Source organism: Gadus chalcogrammus, chromosome 13 (genome assembly GCF_026213295.1).
Source record: "Gadus chalcogrammus isolate NIFS_2021 chromosome 13, NIFS_Gcha_1.0, whole genome shotgun sequence".
NCBI lineage: Eukaryota > Metazoa > Chordata > Actinopteri > Gadiformes > Gadidae > Gadus > Gadus chalcogrammus.
In genome coordinates, this window is record NC_079424.1 from 25,052,164 (window position 1) to 25,073,254 (window position 21,091).

Here is a 21,091-nt window from a genome sequence, read left to right on the forward strand (position 1 = left end):
AAAACCGCATGAGTACTTATTGTTTCAACACTCATATCAGAGTCAACCACGTATGGATCACTCTTTATGCAGTTAAACAAGGAGCTGTAGTGCTGTCTCCATAATGCTGCAATGTTCTCTGTACCAGAAATGCCTTCAACATTACATGGGAGGGATGGTTTACATTTGTTAAGAGCTCTCACCTCTTTCCAAAAATCAGTGGTGTTATTACTCAGAGAATTGTTGGCCATAGAATCAGCCTTCATAACTTGCTCATTTTTGGATATGAAACGCACAGCATACTTGAATCCGGCATTTGCAAGCTTTTTATGCTCAAGCTCAGGGCCTTGCCTAGGTTTTCCAGCCATGTCCCAGAGTTGATATGCTTCACGAGCCTCAGTATGATACATCGCTACATGCTCATTCCAGCCGGGTCTAATGTTAATTTTCTTGTTCTGCGTGTCAGTTTTATAAAAAGGTTTCCCACCATCATACAGGGCCGACACCACATTGTCATACATGGAACAGAGGTCTCTCTTATGCTCAAACCTCTTACAATTGGCATCCTTACACAAAATAGCTTCTTTAGGCAGATGTATATGACTTAAAAGTTTGTCTGTGTTGTTATAATAAGCCAACAAGTTATCTTTAGTGAGAGATGACCAGTCCAATTTTGCAGTGAACTCATTATTCAAAGCACTTTCATTACTGACTGGAATATCACCAACATTTACAGTAAATGCAAGGGGTATATGGTCTGTCACTGCCACCCCATACTTTATGCTCATATTCCCTAAAGCCATATGCCCATCGGCTGTACTAATACAATGGTCAAGCCAAGATGTAGTGTGCCAGGCCTCACTTATGTATGTGTAACTGTCAATGGGCAGCAGAAGTTTGCTTGACAAAACAAAGTTGTTTTCCTCACAGAAGTGGGCCAGGTGGTTAGCAAATACAGAGGTATTGTCTGCAATATCAGCATTCATATCCCCAATAACATATACGCTGGATGTATCGTTATCTTGTATAAAAGCATTGATAAAAGCCAGCCTGTTAAGATATTCTTCCTCATTTTCACGAGACTCATATGGTGTATATACATTGAGAATAACAAAACTATTATCTTTATATGTATATTGTAGACCAATACACCAATCAACGTCCAGCCTAATTGGCTTCATCACAGCATCAAGTTTTTTGTCCCAAAGCACAGCCACTCCCCCTGGTATTCTGCCTCTAATTACTGCTGTGCTGAGATCAGTCGTTGATTCCCCCACTCCAAGGAATTTTGGGTTAAAAGAGTTCAGTTTTTCCAGTTCTTGGACAGGTAAAAAAGTCTCTTGCAGGCATAAGATGTCACATTCCTCTAGCAACCTGTCAATAACAATGCGACGAGCTTTATCCCCTGCACTCATCCCCAGGCGCATGCCACGACAGTTGTAAGAAAGTACCCGAATGGACATAGGCCTACTCATAGTGTTGAATTGACACCGGAGGGCACATTTACCTCTCCTACGGAACTGCGGTCAAGTGAGCCGCCATTCGTTCATCCGCGGTTCAGCCAGCCGTCACACAAAATCTTCGTGCGCCTTTACTCTAAACATCCTTTGGTTGGTATCTCGCAACGTTTTCAAAATAAAAGCCTTCACCTACGTGCGTAGATATATAGAACACTAGCTGTCTTACGGCGGCGTCTAGAATGTCCGCACTTGCGGACATCTTGCCAGTCAGCTGCTCACCCATAACATTGTGTTGGTAGTGGTACATGTACTTTTTAAATAACCATAACTTGCTACATTTTCAAACGGTTTACAAACGGTTTGGTTTCTTACAAACATTATTAACGTGGTTATAATATTGTACCTATTTTAGAACATTTAAACTTTTTAAAAAATCTAACATAATTATTCATCAGTATCAAGTATACAGTGCCGTAACTACATCTCTGATGTTTATAACAAAACAAACTGTTTAAAAATGTAGCAAGGTGGTTATGGTTATTTAAAAAGTGCATGTACCACTACCAAGTCAACACAGTGTTATGGGTGAGCAGCTGACGGTGGCAAGTTGGCCGCCAGTGCGGACCTTCGAATCCATTGACCAGCAGAATATGCATGCGTACGTTTTTCAAATGACATTTTCTCTAAATCTATACAGTAAAATCAAATGGTTCATTGTGTACAAGTAGTCGGTACACCAGTTAGTATGGTCATATCAGTCAGTGCCTGAACTTATGCGAAATTCGGTCTTTAGCTCACTTCAAAGTGCTGACAAAATGCAATTTGCAAAGGTGAGAATATGCATGTGTACGTCTTTCAAATGACATTTTCTCTATATCTATACAGTAAAATCACATAGTTCCTTGTGTACAAGTAGTCAGCACACCGGTTAATATGGTCATATCAGTCAGTGCCTGAACTTATGTGAAATTCTGTCTATAGCTCACTTCAAAGTGCTGACATAATGCAATTTGCAAAGGTGAGAATATGCATGTGTACGTTTTTCAAATGACATTTTCTCTAAATCTATACAGTAAAATCACATAGTTCCTTGTGTACAAGTAGTCAGCACACCGGTTAATATGGTGATATCAGTCAGTGCCTGAACTTATGTGAAATTCGGTCTATAGCTCACTTCAAAGTGCTGACATAATGCAATTTTGCAAAGGCGAGAATATGCATGTGTACGTTTTTCAAATGACATTTTCTCTAAATCTATACAGTAAAATCAAATGGTTCCGTGTGTACAAGTAGCCGGTACACCAGTTAGTATGGTCATATCAGTCAGTGCCTGAACTTATGTGAAATTCGGTCTATAGCTCACTTCAAAGTGCTGACATAATGCAATTTGCAAAGGTGAGAATATGCATGTGTACGTTTTTCAAATGACATTTTCTCTAAATCTATACAGTAAAATCAAATGGTTCCGTGTGTACAAGAAGTCGGTACACCAGTTAGTATGGTCATATCAGTCAGTGCCTGAACTTATGTGAAATTCTGTCTATAGCTCACCTCAAAGTGCTGACATAATGCAATTTTGCAAAGGCGACAATATGCATGTGTACATTTTTCAAATGAAAATTTCTCAAAATCTATACAGTAAAATCACATAGTTCCTTGTGAAAAAGTAGTCAGCACACTGGTTAATATGGTCATATCAGTCAGTGCCTGAACTTATGCGAAATTCGGTCTTTAGCTCACTTCAAAGTGCTGAAATAATACAATTTGCAAAGGTGAGAATATGCATGTGTACGTCTTTCAAATGACATTTTCTCTAAATCTAGACAGTAAAATCACATAGTTCCTTGTGTACAAGTAGTCAGCACACCGGTTAATATCGTGATATCAGTCAGTGCCTAAACTTATGTGAAATTCTGTCTATAGCTCACTTCAAAGTGCTGACATAATGCAATTTGCAAAGGTGAGAATATGCATGTGTACGTTTTTCAAATGACATTTTCTCTAAATCTATATGATATGACCATATTAACCACTGCGCTGACTACTTGTACACAATGTCATTTGAAAAACGTACACATGCATATTCTCACCTTTGCAAATTGCATTATGTCAGCACTTTGAAGTGAGCTAAAGACCGAATTTCACATAAGTTCAGGCACTGACTGATATGACCATACTAACTGGTGTACCGACTACTTGTACACAAGGAACTATGTAATTTTACAGTATAGATTTAGAGAAAATGTCATTTGAAAAACGTACACATGCATATTCTCACCTTTGCAAATTGCATTATGTCTGCACTTTGAAGTGAGCTATAGACCGAATTTCACATAAGTTCAGGCACTGACTGATATGACCATACTAACTGGTGTACCGACTACTTGTACACACGGAACCATTTGATTTTACTGTATAGATTTAGAGAAAATGTCATTTGAAAAACGTACACATGCATATTCTCGCCTTTGCAAAATTGCATTATGTCAGCACTTTGAAGTGAGCTAAAGACCGAATTTCGCATAAGTTCAGGCACTGACTGATATGACCATATTAACCACTGCGCTGACTACTTGTACACAAGGAACTATGTGATTTTACTGTATAGATTTTGAGAAAATGTCATTTGAAAGACGTACACATGCATATTCTCAACTTTGCAAATTGCATTATGTCAGCACTTTGAAGTGAGCTAAAGACCGAATTTCGCATAAGTTCAGGCACTGACTGATATCACCATATTAACCGGTGTGCTGACTACTTGTACACAAGGAACTATGTAATTTTACAGTATAGATTTAGAGAAAATGTCATTTGAAAAACGTACACATGCATATTCTCACCTTTGCAAATTGCATTATGTCTGCACTTTGAAGTGAGCTATAGACCGAATTTCACATAAGTTCAGGCACTGACTGATATGACCATACTAACTGGTGTACCGACTACTTGTACACACGGAACCATTTGATTTTACTGTATAGATTTAGAGAAAATGTCATTTGAAAAACGTACACATGCATATTCTCGCCTTTGCAAAATTGCATTATGTCAGCACTTTGAAGTGAGCTAAAGACCGAATTTCGCATAAGTTCAGGCACTGACTGATATGACCATATTAACCACTGCGCTGACTACTTGTACACAAGGAACTATGTGATTTTACTGTATAGATTTAGAGAAAATGTCATTTGAAAGACGTACACATGCATATTCTCAACTTTGCAAATTGCATTATGTCAGCACTTTGAAGTGAGCTAAAGACCGAATTTCGCATAAGTTCAGGCACTGACTGATATCACCATATTAACCGGTGTGCTGACTACTTGTACACAAGGAACGATGTAATTTTACTGTATAGATTTTGAGAAAATGTCATTTGAAAGACGTACACATGCATATTCTCAACTTTGCAAATTGCATTATGTCAGCACTTTGAAGTGAGCTAAAGACCGAATTTCGCATAAGTTCAGGCACTGACTGATATGACCATATTAACCACTGCGCTGACTACTTGTACACAAGGAACTATGTGATTTTACTGTATAGATTTAGAGAAAATGTCATTTGAAAGACGTACACATGCATATTCTCAACTTTGCAAATTGCATTATGTCAGCACTTTGAAGTGAGCTAAAGACCGAATTTCGCATAAGTTCAGGCACTGACTGATATCACCATATTAACCGGTGTGCTGACTACTTGTACACAAGGAACGATGTAATTTTACTGTATAGATTTAGAGAAAATGTCATTTGAAAGACGTACACATGCATATTCTCACCTTTGCAAATTGCATTATGTCAGCACTTTGAAGTGAGCTAAAGACCGAATTTCGCATAAGTTCAGGCACTGACTGATATCACCATATTAACCGGTGTGCTGACTACTTGTACACAAGGAACTATGTAATTTTACAGTATAGATTTAGAGAAAATGTCATTTGAAAAACGTACACATGCATATTCTCACCTTTGCAAATTGCATTATGTCTGCACTTTGAAGTGAGCTATAGACCGAATTTCACATAAGTTCAGGCACTGACTGATATGACCATACTAACTGGTGTACCGACTACCTGTACACACGGAACCATTTGATTTTACAGTATAGATTTAGAGAAAATGTCATTTGAAAGACGTACACATGCATATTCTCACCTTTGCAAATTGCATTATGTCAGCACTTTGAAGTGAGCAATAGACAGAATTTCACATAAGTTCAGGCACTGACTGATATGACCATATTAACCACTGCGCTGACTACTTGTACACAAGGAACTATGTGATTTTACTGTATAGATTTAGAGAAAATGTCATTTGAAAGACGTACACATGCATATTCTCACCTTTGCAAATTGCATTATGTCAGCACTTTGAAGTGAGCTATAGACCGAATTTCGCATAAGTTCAGGCACTGACTGATATCACCATATTAACCGGTGTGCTGACTACTTGTACACAAGGAACGATGTAATTTTACTGTATAGATTTAGAGAAAATGTCATTTGAAAGACGTACACATGCATATTCTCACCTTTGCAAATTGCATTATGTCAGCACTTTGAAGTGAGCTAAAGACCGAATTTCGCATAAGTTCAGGCACTGACTGATATCACCATATTAACCGGTGTGCTGACTACTTGTACACAAGGAACTATGTAATTTTACAGTATAGATTTAGAGAAAATGTCATTTGAAAAACGTACACATGCATATTCTCACCTTTGCAAATTGCATTATGTCTGCACTTTGAAGTGAGCTATAGACCGAATTTCACATAAGTTCAGGCACTGACTGATATGACCATACTAACTGGTGTACCGACTACCTGTACACACGGAACCATTTGATTTTACAGTATAGATTTAGAGAAAATGTCATTTGAAAGACGTACACATGCATATTCTCACCTTTGCAAATTGCATTATGTCAGCACTTTGAAGTGAGCAATAGACAGAATTTCACATAAGTTCAGGCACTGACTGATATGACCATATTAACCACTGCGCTGACTACTTGTACACAAGGAACTATGTGATTTTACTGTATAGATTTAGAGAAAATGTCATTTGAAAGACGTACACATGCATATTCTCACCTTTGCAAATTGCATTATGTCAGCACTTTGAAGTGAGCTATAGACAGAATTTCACATAAGTTCAGGCACTGACTGATATGACCATATTAACCACTGCGCTGCCTACTTGTACACAAGGAACTATGTGATTTTACTGTATAGATTTAGAGAAAATGTCATTTGAAAGACGTACACATGCATATTCTCAACTTTGCAAATTGCATTATGTCAGCACTTTGAAGTGAGCTAAAGACCGAATTTCGCATAAGTTCAGGCACTGACTGATATCACCATATTAACCGGTGTGCTGACTACTTGTACACAAGGAACGATGTAATTTTACTGTATAGATTTAGAGAAAATGTCATTTGAAAAACGTACACATGCATATTCTCACCTTTGCAAATTGCATTATGTCTGCACTTTGAAGTGAGCTATAGACCGAATTTCACATAAGTTCAGGCACTGACTGATATGACCATACTAACTGGTGTACCGACTACTTGTACACACGGAACCATTTGATTTTACTGTATAGATTTAGAGAAAATGTCATTTGAAAGACGTACACATGCATATTCTCACCTTTGCAAATTGCATTATGTCAGCACTTTGAAGTGAGCAATAGACAGAATTTCACATAAGTTCAGGCACTGACTGATATGACCATATTAACCACTGCGCTGACTACTTGTACACAAGGAACTATGTGATTTTACTGTATAGATTTAGAGAAAATGTCATTTGAAAGACGTACACATGCATATTCTCACCTTTGCAAATTGCATTATGTCAGCACTTTGAAGTGAGCTATAGACAGAATTTCACATAAGTTCAGGCACTGACTGATATGACCATATTAACCACTGCGCTGACTACTTGTACACAAGGAACTATGTGATTTTACTGTATAGATTTTGAGAAAATGTCATTTGAAAGACGTACACATGCATATTCTCAACTTTGCAAATTGCATTATGTCAGCACTTTGAAGTGAGCTAAAGACCGAATTTCGCATAAGTTCAGGCACTGACTGATATGACCATATTAACCACTGCGCTGACTACTTGTACACAAGGAACTATGCGTTTTACTGTATAGATTTAGAGAAAATGTCATTTGAAAGACGTACACATGCATATTCTCAACTTTGCAAATTGCATTATGTCTGCACTTTGAAGTGAGCTATAGACCGAATTTCACATAAGTTCAGGCACTGACTGATATGACCATACTAACTGGTGTACCGACTACTTGTACACACGGAACCATTTGATTTTACTGTATAGATTTAGAGAAAATGTCATTTGAAAAACGTACACATGCATATTCTCGCCTTTGCAAAATTGCATTATGTCAGCACTTTGAAGTGAGCTAAAGACCGAATTTCGCATAAGTTCAGGCACTGACTGATATGACCATATTAACCACTGCGCTGACTACTTGTACACAAGGAACTATGTGATTTTACTGTATAGATTTAGAGAAAATGTCATTTGAAAGACGTACACATGCATATTCTCAACTTTGCAAATTGCATTATGTCAGCACTTTGAAGTGAGCTATAGACCGAATTTCACATAAGTTCAGGCACTGACTGATATGACCATACTAACTGGTGTACCGACTACTTGTACACACGGAACCATTTGATTTTACTGTATAGATTTAGAGAAAATGTCATTTGAAAGACGTACACATGCATATTCTCAACTTTGCAAATTGCATTATGTCAGCACTTTGAAGTGAGCTAAAGACCGAATTTCGCATAAGTTCAGGCACTGACTGATATGACCATATTAACCACTGCGCTGACTACTTGTACACAAGGAACTATGTGATTTTACTGTATAGATTTAGAGAAAATGTCATTTGAAAGACGTACACATGCATATTCTCACCTTTGCAAATTGCATTATGTCAGCACTTTGAAGTGAGCTAAAGACCGAATTTCGCATAAGTTCAGGCACTGACTGATATGACCATATTATCCGCTGTGCTGACTACTTGTACACAAGGAACTATGTGATTTTACTGTATAGATTTAGAGAAAATGTCATTTGAAAAACGTACACATGCATATTCTGCTGGCCAATGGAGTCGAACGTCCGCACTGGCGGCCAACTTGCCACAGACAGCTGCTCACCCATAACACTGTGTTGGTAGTGGTACATGTACTTTTTAAACCATAACCACCTTGCTACATTTTCAAACGGTTTGTTTTGTTCTAAACGTCAGAGATGTAGTTAAGGCACTGCATATTTGATACTGATGAATAATTATGTTAGATTCTAAAAAAATTGAATAATGTTCTAAAATAGGTACAATATTATAACCACGTTAATAAAGTTTGTAAGAAACCAAACCGTTTGTAAACCGGTTGAAAATGTAGCAAGTTATGGTTATTTAAAAAGTACATGTACCAATATCAACACAATGTTATGGGTGAGCAGCAGACTGGCAAGATGGCAGCAAGTGCGGACGTTCTAGACGCCGCCGTAAGACATCTAGTATTCTATATCTCTAGTCTACACACGTAGGTGAAGGCTTTTATTTTGAAAACGTTGCGAGATACCACCCAAAGGCTGTTTAGAGTCAAGGCGCACGAAGATTTTGTGTGACGGCTGGCTTAACCGCGGATGAACGAATAGCGGCTCACTTGACCGCAGTCCTACGGAAGGCACATTATTTGACCCAACAGCACTGGCCTTGCGTGGTTCATAATAACGCCGTACTAGGGCCCCCTCAGGCCACAGAGTGTACATTTCACTGATGTCATTACATTCAGCAGTCACTTTGAAAGATCCAAACCTGCTACGTACATTTTGAATTTTCTGGCAGGTGACCACTTTGATAAGTTTGCTTTTAAGATATTCAGAAAGCGTCTCCGCCTCCAGATCTGGGGAGAATTTAGTAGCAAACACACTCACTAATTTAGTCCTCACCGTTAGTATAGTACTCACAGCACTGGTGCCGACGATAGATACAGGTCCAGTCCTCTTTCTTCCAATGGAAATAGCACAAGCCCCTGAGCCTTCAGCGACGTTCCGCCGTGGATTCTGACGAGACCGCCCATCTTTAACAACTTTACTCCATCGCGGGGAGCCAGTCGAAGACCCAGCTGGGTCTTTTCCCGTTGCACCACTTCCCACGTTGAGGCCAACGGTTGTCACCACCTTCTCATCGCGACGCACCCCTGTGCTCAGGTCCGGCATAGCCGGACCTGAATGTTCTCCCCACATTCATTCAGTACCTTAAGGCAGAGTTTTATATTGTTCATATCTTTGCACTGTCCATTATGACCAATGCACCGCTGTGTAGTAGCGGGACAGAGCTCAAACAAAACATTATTGGAGGCTTCAATCGCCGCAGAGTCGAACGTGTTAGTTGCCAGTAACACGATCTCATCCTGACTTAGAGTCTTAATCTTGACAGCTAGGAAATTAAGTAGTTCATCCTCCACAATTACCCTGCCATCAATAGTCTTGTATATCTCTGGTTTTGATCGAGAACGTTTAAAAACCGGAGCAACACCGACCGCACCTGCAGTGTCCGCCAGTGACGTCATCACGCCAATAGTTAATTGTGTTAATTTCGAATACATAGAATTTTGTTTTGTAATTCACTTGCAATATTTTTGTTGTACGCGCACATTTAGTTACTTTATTTTGAAGTGTGACAGGAACTTAATTGTTTTAACTACCGGGGTCAGACATAACAAGCGTGGAGCCACACCGTTTTTTGACATCTCAATTTCTCTCTCTCGTTCTCTTACCTCTAATCATAACCTCATTGTGGAAAATGTTTTTTTTGTATTTTGCGTTGGACAAGTAAACCCTTTAAACATCACGTCGTGGTCCGGTGGATTATTTTCGTGGATATTGGATGAGGTCGTCGAAGGGAAAACGGAGCGTAAAGCTGAAGCTTCCCATTAGACCTTTTGAATCTACAGGGATAATGGTGGACGCCGGAGCGACATCTCATATTGTGAACGACATCGCCAAGTTCAAGAGCTTTGACAACACATTCCAGCCCGACACCCATTCTATCGAGCTCGCGGATCATGGGACCAAGTGCAGTGGGATGGCGCAACGCAGAGGGACGGCGCTGATCTACCTGCTAGACAACGAGGGACGACAACAAAGAACGCAGCTACAGGAGGCACTGTATATGCTAACCTACCCACACAAAATCTTCTCAGTGGCAAGGGCAACAAACGGAGGAGTGACAGTGACATTCAAGAAGGGAGACACATGATCACCAAGAAAGGGGACAGGATTGACTTCCCCTTTCCCATGAGTGGTAATCTGTTTTACTTGCCAACTGTTCAGAAAAATGTTGATAAATGCAATATGTGCCATGACATGCAAACCTGGCATGAAATATTGGGTCATTGCAATGATGAGGACGTACAAAAATTTATGGGTGTGGTAAGAGGTATGGAAATCTTAGGCAGTGCAGCCAGGCCAGCACAGCTGTGTGAAATATGTGCAAAGGGTAAATTCACACAGACAAGGAATAGAGAGCCAGACAGAAAGGCTACAGAGCCCTTACAACTGGTCCATACTGATTTAGCCAGTCCTATGAGAACCCCAAGCTTAGAAGGTCACAAATATGCACAGTCTTTTACAGACGACTATTCAGGTGCCATGACTGTATATTTTCTCAAATGCAAAAGTGATGCAGTACATGCCACAGAGAGGTTCTTAGCAGACTCCGCCCCTTTTGGGGAAGTTAAATGTCTACGCTCGGATAATGGTACTGAATTTACAAGCAAGGAATTCAAAGCACTGTTAACCAAAATTAAGATTAAGCACAAGACATCTGCACCCTATTCGCCTCACCAAAATGGCACGGCAGAGAGAGGTTGGAGAACCCTCTATGAGATGGGCAGGTGTATGCTTTTTAACAGTAAACTACCAGACAAAATGTGGAATTATGCGCGAAACAGGTGTTACAGTAAACACAAAAAGAAAACACCTTATGAGATGCTCACAGGCAAGAAGCCAGACATGTCCAAACTTCAGAAATTCGGATCTGTGTGCTTTGCATACACACAAGAGAAAGGGAAGTTAGATCCTAGATGTGAGCAGGGTCGTTTTATCGGGTACGACAAGAACAGCCCAGCTTATCTTGTGTATTATCCAGACACAGAAAAGGTCCAAAAACACAGGCTAGTGAAATTCACAAACAAGACAGTCAACGAAAAAGAAACCCAAACACATGGACCACCACTGAGTATCAGGACACCCCAGAGGTACACCCCAGGGTCCTTGACAATGAGAAAAATTATGATGAAAAAATGGGAAATGCATCAGGTCAAAGTGTTCAAGATGATGTTTCTGTTTCTGAGATTAAAGGTGAACAGTCTAGCGCTGGGGGTCAGGGAAGAAAGAACCCACCTAGAGCTAGGAGAAGGCCTGTGCACCTACATGAATATGACATGGAAGACACAGCGGACAGGCTGGTAACTTTTGTAGACTCATGTTATAGAGCAGTTTGCGACATACCACAAAATTACCAGGATGCCATATGATCAACCAGGTCACGGCAGTGGATAAGTGCAATGAATGACGAAATGCAGTCACTAAAAGAGAATGATCCATTCAAAATCGTCCAGTTGCCACCAGGCAAAAAGACATGGGGGGGTAGGTGGGTGTATACACTCAAGAGTGATATGGATGGGTCAGATAAGTATAAAGCAAGATTTGTTGCAAAAGGTTATTGCCAAAAACAAGGCATTGATCATGAGGAAACATTCTCGCCTACTGCTGACGTGACAACTGTCAGAGTAGTCATGGAAAAAGCAGTGCAGGAAGATCTAGTTTTACATCAAATGGATGTGAAAACCGCATACCTGCACGCACCAATTGACTGTGAGGTTTATCTCGAACAACCTGAAGGTTATGAGAAATTCACAAACAGGATAGTATGCAAATTAGAGAAGTCCTTATATGGTCTCAAGCAGTCAGGCCGAAACTGGAATTCTCTGTTGCATGCATATCTCACTGAAAATGGTTTTGATCAAAATCCTGCTGATAACTGCCAATACACAAGGTAAAAAGAAAATGAAAAAGTGATTTTTATTGTGTGGGTTGATGATCTGATAATTGCCGCTAACAATGAGGAGGTTGTGAAAAATGTCAAAGTGATGCTCACTGAGAGGTTTAAAATGAAAGACCTGGGGAAATTAAACCATTTTCTAGGGATAGATTTTAAACAGTCAGAGGATCAAGTCACAATGACACAACACAGGTATGTGAACAAAATCATCTCCAGATTTGGGATGCAGGATTGTAAGGCCAGAGAGACCCCATGCGAGTCAAAACTCGAATACACAGAAAATGCTTTAATAATGGAAGATCCAAGGATCTATTGAGAGGCAGTGGGAAGTTTGATCTATTTGGCTACTTGCACTAGACCAGATTTTATGTGGCCAGTAAACTTTCCCAGCATTTTGCTGAACCAAGTGAAGAGCATTGGAACACTGCAAAGCACATGTTCAGGTATCTTAAAAGGTACAACAGACCGTGGGTTATGTTTTAAAAAGGATGACACAGGTGAACTTGGTCTAATAGTCCACAGTGATGCTGACTGGGCATCTGAGTTCACAGACAGACGTAGCACGACAGGGTACTGTGCCAGTTTAAGTGAGAAAATTGCACTAATTTCATGGAAGAGTCGAAAGCAACCAACAGTTGCACTGTCTACCTGCGAGGCAGAATACATGGCCTTAGCGTCAGCCATACAGGAGTGTATGTATTTGCAACAGTTACTCAAGGGTATTTATAAGTCTCAGTATGCACAACCAAGGAGCTATTGCACTAGTAGTCAGGTTCATTATGTTTGGATTTGAACTTCCGTTGGCTTTTTGTGGAGAGTATGAAAAGTATACATTTTTGGAAACCTCATAGTATAAGCAATCAGAAAAACATTGTTTCCAATTGCCTCAAGTCCTATATGGCCGCCATCTTGGATTTTATAAAATGGCTGCCGTGAAAAAGGTTTTCGTCGATATCTCAGCTTCTAAATAACCTAGAGCTTTTATTTTGACAGCTAAACTACCATTTTCAGGGCCAATGAATCCAATGGTAAGAAAATAAATAAGCTAGAATCAACCTAAAACTTAATTGACTGAAATTTCTTGTTTTAATTTAATGTTTTACAAGTGATCAATCATGACCGTTCCACGTTAATGTCCATTAGTTTTTTTCAATTGCTTGAACACATTTTGCAAATCTTGGCTCATTGTGTTAAAGCTCAACACACAAGCAAATAAGACAACACTGAGAAATATACCATTCACATCAATGTCAAATTGAAACTCTTCTAACGAAACCTAACAATCCCTTGTCAAAATGTCACTCTGATGCCAAAATGATACCCACTTGTATCATATGAATACACTTTCAGATCAGCAGAAACACACTAGTCTACTTTATATAAAACACTGCAGTCTTCCATACTCACCGTTTCAGTTCCACAGAAGGCACGTTTTCACAACAACCAAAAAAATCAAATACTCAATGCTGTACATTGCAGTACGGTACTCTACAGTGCAGTAAATTCAGTTTAATCAAAAATAAACCAAAAAAAAACGACTGTACTGTAAACACAGAAAAACACGGCAATTGTGAGTGGGTTGGCTTATGGTTCTTTGCCTTGTGTGCCGAATCCATCCATGGATTGACCTTACCTCAATGTCTCCGTAGACCTGTTCCATTGCCTGCAGAAGAGGCATGCGGGCATGCAACCCGGTATCACGCGATTGCGTGCTCCTGCGCACGAACGTTAATCTATTGAAGCGTGTTCCAGAGCACGATAGTCCGACTTTTTGCGTGCTACACAGAACGAAATGTAAACCAATGCATTCTGAATGGGAGTGTTCTCAGACAATTAACGTGCTCCACAAAGCGGTCTGACGCACAGGCCACAATCAGAGCACAGGTTGAGAAGAAGCGAGACTACAGCCTCCCCCACACAACTACTCTGCCACTATCTGAAACACAGATAGCAGACAGCCCACAGACCTTGAAGAGAGACAACAGCCCGCCCAACGTCATCAACAATGTGCCCTCCCCCATCGCTGATGCTGGCTTGGCGAGGAACGGCCACCCCCCTCCTCTGCACTCCCCCATCGACGATGACCTCCAGCCTCATCTCTCCCATAGCCACAACAACAACTCCAGCTGGGATAGAGTCTCCGATGTCTCCCTTTGCGATTTTCCAGCCGAATTTAAGAAACTGGAATATGCTGGCATCAAACTTGCATCTGTGTCAATGATAGCATCGCCACGTCATGGCCGCAGGCTGCTATCACCCAGGAGGATGGCGCCCCACCCCCACCACCGTACTGATAGTAGTCCTGAGTATTACTGAGACAAAAAAGGGTTCAGCCGTAGACACAGTATAAAGGAAGTTTCTCATAATCTGCTGAACCCAAGGTTGCCTACGTCAAAGCAGGGCAACTTTCACATTCATGCTGTAACCACTAAGAGAGTAAACAAAGGGAAACTTAGACACACTGCTAACCTCACAAATCTCATATCTATTGCCTCCAAACCAAAAACAACCTTAAAGCCTATCAACAGCACCATCAGGATGGCTCTACTTAATGTGAGGTCTCTTAATAACAAATCATTTTTAGTTAATGATTTTATTAACACTTCCAAACTGGATTTTATGTTTTTAACTGAAACATGGCTGGAACAAAATAACAGTGCAACCGTTCTGATAGAGACAGCTCCTCCCGACTATAACTTTTTTGATGCATGTAGATCTGGAAAAAGAGGTGGAGGGGTTGCTGCTATATTTAAAAATGTATTTCAGGGGAAACAGATGTTATTTGGTGATTTTCCATCGTTCGAATACCTTAGTGCTGTATTGAAATGCTCCCCCAGAGTTCTCCTATTAATTATTTACAGGCCACCCACATATTCTGCAAATTTTTTCGATGAATTCACAGAATTATTGTCTAGCATCTCCACAGAATTTGACTGTCTAGTTATAACTGGTGACTTCAATTTTCATACTGATGATTTGAATGACAAGTGTGCAAAAAAACTTTTTACCATTTTGGACACATTTGAACTGTCTCAACATGTGAAAGAGGCTACTCATTGTAAGGGGCACACTCTAGACCTGGTTATCACAAAGGGCCTCAATGTTTCTGATCTCTCTGTGATTGATCCTTCCTTGTCTGACCACTTTTGTGTTTTCTTTAACATATCTTTTATTCCCGACATACAGGAAAAATCAAACACTGTCAAAAAACGGTATATCAATGAAGATTCTAATGTACTTTTTAAAAAGGCCATCTCCTTGCTACCACCTCTAAACCCATGTTCTGCTGATGATCTTGTAGAAAACTTTAATTTGAAAATTTTGAAAGTCATAGATGTCATTGCACCTTATAAGGTTAAAACGATTTCTGGAAAGCAAAAGGCACCCTGGAGAAAAGCTGCTTCTGTAACAGCACAGAAAAAGGAATGCAGGAAGGTTGAACGCATCTGGCGTAAAACAAAACTTCATATTCACCATGATATCTATAAAGAGAGCCTCCGTGCCTACAATTTAGACTTAAAAAATGCTAGAGAAACATTTTTCTCCAATATCATTAAAACCAACACTAATAATGCAAAAACCCTATTTGCAACTGTTGACAGACTGACCAACCCCCCAATAGAAATTCCACCTGATCTCCATTCCACGCAGAAATGCAATGAGTTTGCAGCTTTTTATATTGATAAAATTGAAGGTATCAGACGAGCCATCAATATCTCCACGTCAAACAAAAATGTTGGACTACCACCCTGTTCAGGCAAAATTACGTGGCAAGGATGGCATGCTTTAATGTTATAGACTCTCAAAATCTTGTGGAAACTGTGACACAACTAAAGCCATCCACCTGTTGCCTTGATACTATACCTACCAACCTCTTTAAGAATGTTTTCGACTGCCTAGCAGTAGACATATTGCAGATAGTTAACAACTCTCTCCAGTCAGGCAAGTTCCCAAAAGCTTTGAAAACTGCAGTTATTAAACCCCTTTTAAAAAAGCGGATCCTAGATGCCTCTATTATTAACAACTACAGACCAATATCAAATCTACCCTTCATAAGTAAAATCATTGAGAAAGTTGTCCTCCAGCAACTAAATCACTTCCTGGCATCAACTGGTTGCTATGACACCTTCCAATCAGGATTTCGACCCCTGCACAGCACTGAGACCGCCCTTATTAAAGTTGTAAACGACATCCGTCTTAACACAGACTCTGGCAAAACCTCAATACTAATGCTACTTGTCCTCAGTGCTGCATTCGACACTGTAGACCAGGGGTGCCCAACCAGTCGATCGCGGTCTACCAGTAGATCGCCGACAGATCCCAAGTCGATCGCGAGGGGTGAAGAAAAAAAAAAAAAAATTATTTTTTAAATTTGCGCGGGACATATACGTGCGGTAGCGCATGTGCTGTTAACAGCAGTTGAAAGCCGTCAACAGTAGTTACACACTCCTAAACGTTGGCATGGCTGAGGGGAAACAAGCTAAGACCTACCATTTTCACCCTGAGTGGGAGGAAGATTATTGATTATCGTTGAGAAGGTGCCGTGCGCAGACGGAATGAAACCCCCACTGAAGTCCGTAGGTTCACGATACAACCCCCCCCCCCCCGTCAACAATTGTTCTCTACCCCCCCCCCCCCCCCCGTCAACAATTGTTCTCTACCCCCCCCCCCCCCCCCCCCCCCCCGCTTGAAGGTAGGTTTGCTGGTAGATCTCGGGAGGTTGGCTACTTGAAAAGTAGATCTTGGGTCAAAAAAGGTTGGGCACCCCTGCTGTAGACCATACATTACTTCTGGAAAGGTTAGAAAACTGGGTGGGGCTTTCAGGCACTGTCTTAAATTGGTTCAGGTCCTACCTACAAAATAGGAACTACTTTGTTTCCATTGGCGACTTTGTATCAGAATCAACCAATGTGACATGTGGAGTCCCACAAGGTTCGATCTTAGGACCCTCTTTATTCAACATCTACATGCTCCCACTAGGGCAAATCATGCAAAATAACAATATTGACCATCATTGCTATGCTGATGACACGCAAATCTATGTATCGCTATCACCAAATGACTATCGGCCCATAGATCTGCTGTGCCAGTGCATTGAGCAAGTGAAGGAATGGATGTGCCGAAATTTCCTTCAACTAAATGAGGACAAAACAGAGATAATTGTATTTGGTTCTAAAACGGAAAGGCTTAAAGTAACCCAACACCTTCACTCTCTGTCCCTGAAAACCTCAATCAAAGCCAGAAATCTAGGGGTTATCATGGATTCAGATTTACATTTTCACAGTCACATCAAATCAGTTACAAAATCGGCATATTATCACCTTAAAAATATAGCAAGACTTAGAGGGCTCATGTCCACCGAAGACTTACAAAAACTTGTACATGCCTTTATCACTAGTAAGCTTGATTACTGCAATGGTCTCCTCACAGGTCTCCCAAAACAAACTCTGAGGAAGCTTCAGCTTGTTCAGAATGCTGCTGCTAGAGTTCTAACAAAGACCAAAAAATTTGATCATATTACACCAATTCTGAAATCGTTACATTGGCTTCCTGTAGGTCAGAGAATTGATTTTAAAATCATGTTGCTAACCTATAAATCCCTACATGGTTTAGGCCCAAAATACTTAACTGATATGCTTCCACTACATCAGCCTTCTAGACCACTAAGATCCTCTGAGACCAATCTGTTAATTATCCCCAGAGTAAACACAAAACATGGGAAAGCAGGATTTAGTTACTATGCAACAAATAGCTGGAATAAACTCCCAGAGGATTTAAGACTTGCCCCAACTCTGAGCACCTTTAAAACAAGACTGAAGACTTTTATGCTTGCTATAGCTTTCTGCTAAAATCTTAAATACATTGCACTTTCTAAAAAGCTTTTTTAACTTTGCCTTTATTTTCTATTTTAATCCTAAAATGCCTTTTTCTATTCTACCCATTTCTTTGCATATGTTTCTCTTTTACTTATCTATTATTTTATTTTATTGTATGACAATGTTTATATGTGAAGCACTTTGAGTCTGCCTTGTGTATGAAAAGTGCTATATAAATAAAGTTGCCTTGCCTTGCCTTGCCTACGAGAGAGAGAGAAAGAGAGAGAGGGAGGGAGGGACAGAGAGAGAGAGAGAGAGAGAGAGAGGCTTCAGAAAGGGTGTGCGCAGATAGTACAGTGCAAGTTATGTTTATGCCAAAACCACAAATGCTATATATATATATATATATATATATATATATATATATATATATTAGGGGTGTAACGGTACACAACAGTCACGGTTCGGTACGTACCTCGGTTTTGAAGTCACGGTACGGTACAGGACGGTTCGGTTCATAGTTATGGTGAAAAAACTGATTGCTTGACAGAACGAACATAAGTTTAATTAGTAACGAATTAAACACAACAGTTTTAGCTGTCAGTATGAAACATACAAATAAAATGTGTAACAAATATAAAAAAAATACTGCTGCAATTCTCCAATAACCCTAACATAAAATTAATGAAAAATTCAGTGTTAATGCTCAGTCTAGGCTCTTTAAGCTGGTATGTAAACAAAGAGTATGTAAACTTTAAGGGTTTAAAGAAAATATTCTTGCAGCTCTCTAAAGCTCTGAAGTTCTCATAAATATAAATATCAATCATTCAATAAAAGTGCAACTGCAGCCTTAACTTAAATTACAGCTTATGTATTTTATAATCTATTGGTGTTTTCATTGCCTCTCGTAGGTCAGAGGCAATGAAAACACCAATAGACCTGGTGATGGCATTTGCCCGTTCTGAATTCCCAGACAGGTGTAGGGGTTGATTAAATAGTGTAGGGAGCTGGGTTTGAACGGTTTGAACAACTTTTTTTTCATTTCGCAGCGGTGACAGTAACACCTGGATGGTGCTGTCACGTTAAAATTGTACCGGGGGCGAAAATTTTGTGCATGTTCGATGTGTTTCCATTTGCATAGACGATCGCTGTTGAACAATGTCTGCACACAGCTTTCGACTTGTCCACTCGTCTTTCCCCATTGTGATAATTAACCTGTAATCCAAAGTTCTCCCACACTTGGGATTTAAATGACAGGGGGGCATCTTCAAGCTCCGGTTTTCTGTTGTCGCTCGCCATGCAGTTCGCTCTAAGTTCGCTAGTAGACATCAATCCACACAGTCGCGATCGCGCTCTGCTACTGCTACTAGTACGCGGAGTTCGCGCACGTGCGAGCCGAGCCTAATAAGTCTAAACGGTCCGGGGGGAACTCCGACTTCAAGTTTTAAGTTCCGCACCGCAAAACAAGCCTTTACCTTCGCCATATTAACGCTATGTACGCCACATTTACGGACCACGGTGCACCTCTGTAACCGCACCGAAGTGCCTGTACCGTGACGGTTCGGTTCAAATACGTGTACCGTTACACCCCTAATATATATATATATATATTGCCTAATTATATATATTGCCTTTATTTATATATATATATATATATATATAGGCTATATATTGACGGTGACGTCGCTTAGCAACGGAAGACGCTGGGGTAGACAAGTCACCGGACTACTACCCATGCAAGTGAACGGAGCGTTCCACGGCATTGAGAAGACCCGTGTAATAAAGGCCTATAATATTTCTGTTTATGGCATAGATTTCTCCTCAGATTAGGCCAATAAACCAATAGTAAAATAAAAATAAAAAAGCTTGATCAAAGGCCCGGCCCGAGTATAGTGGTGGGAAATATCGGTCCGACCCGGCCCGCGTCGGGCTCGGGCTCGGGCAGAGAATCTAAACACTGACTGGAACTACTTAGCAGGTGTCTGTAGGGCTATATCAGGAGTTAATGCACGCACTGCAGCCAATCAGAATACGAGTATTCCCCCAGACTAAACAATATTATTCACGAGTTATAATCAACCCCTTGTAACTTACTGGCTCTAGGTACGCCACATAGAAGGGGAGACCACGCAAATTTCAATCATAATAAGGACATTTATTAAACAACTAGACAACAACGGCTGCCAACGGCTGCCAGATCATTAACCTTATATAAGTGTGGTGTAAGTCAGTGTAATGGAAGAACTCAAGATGTGGTGTGGATCAGTATAGGAGCATTCTACTAAACACAGCAGAAGCCAAAACCCGCAAGGAGGAGAGAGACCCCTCCATGTTGGATCCGTATAGCCTTTTATCCTCCAGCCAATCACACGCCCCTGAGCAGAGACAAGGATGGGACACAAAGCTAGTGTGGGGTGGCCATGGCATAGCGAAGTTTAATACATATACGTACGCAGCCAACTGTGGTTCGAATCCCGGTCCTTTGCTGCATGTCACATCCCCTCTCTCTCCCATGATTTCCTGTCTCATAACTGTCAAATAAAGGTGTCTATGGAAAGATGGGTTGCTCATCTTTTCATATTTCATGGCGGTATCCAAAACACTAACGTTACATGCTTAACTTGGTTTGCAGGCTGCTAAGCTAGCTAGTGCAGTGTAGTTTGTCTTTTAGCTGCTACTTAGTGCTGGATAAAG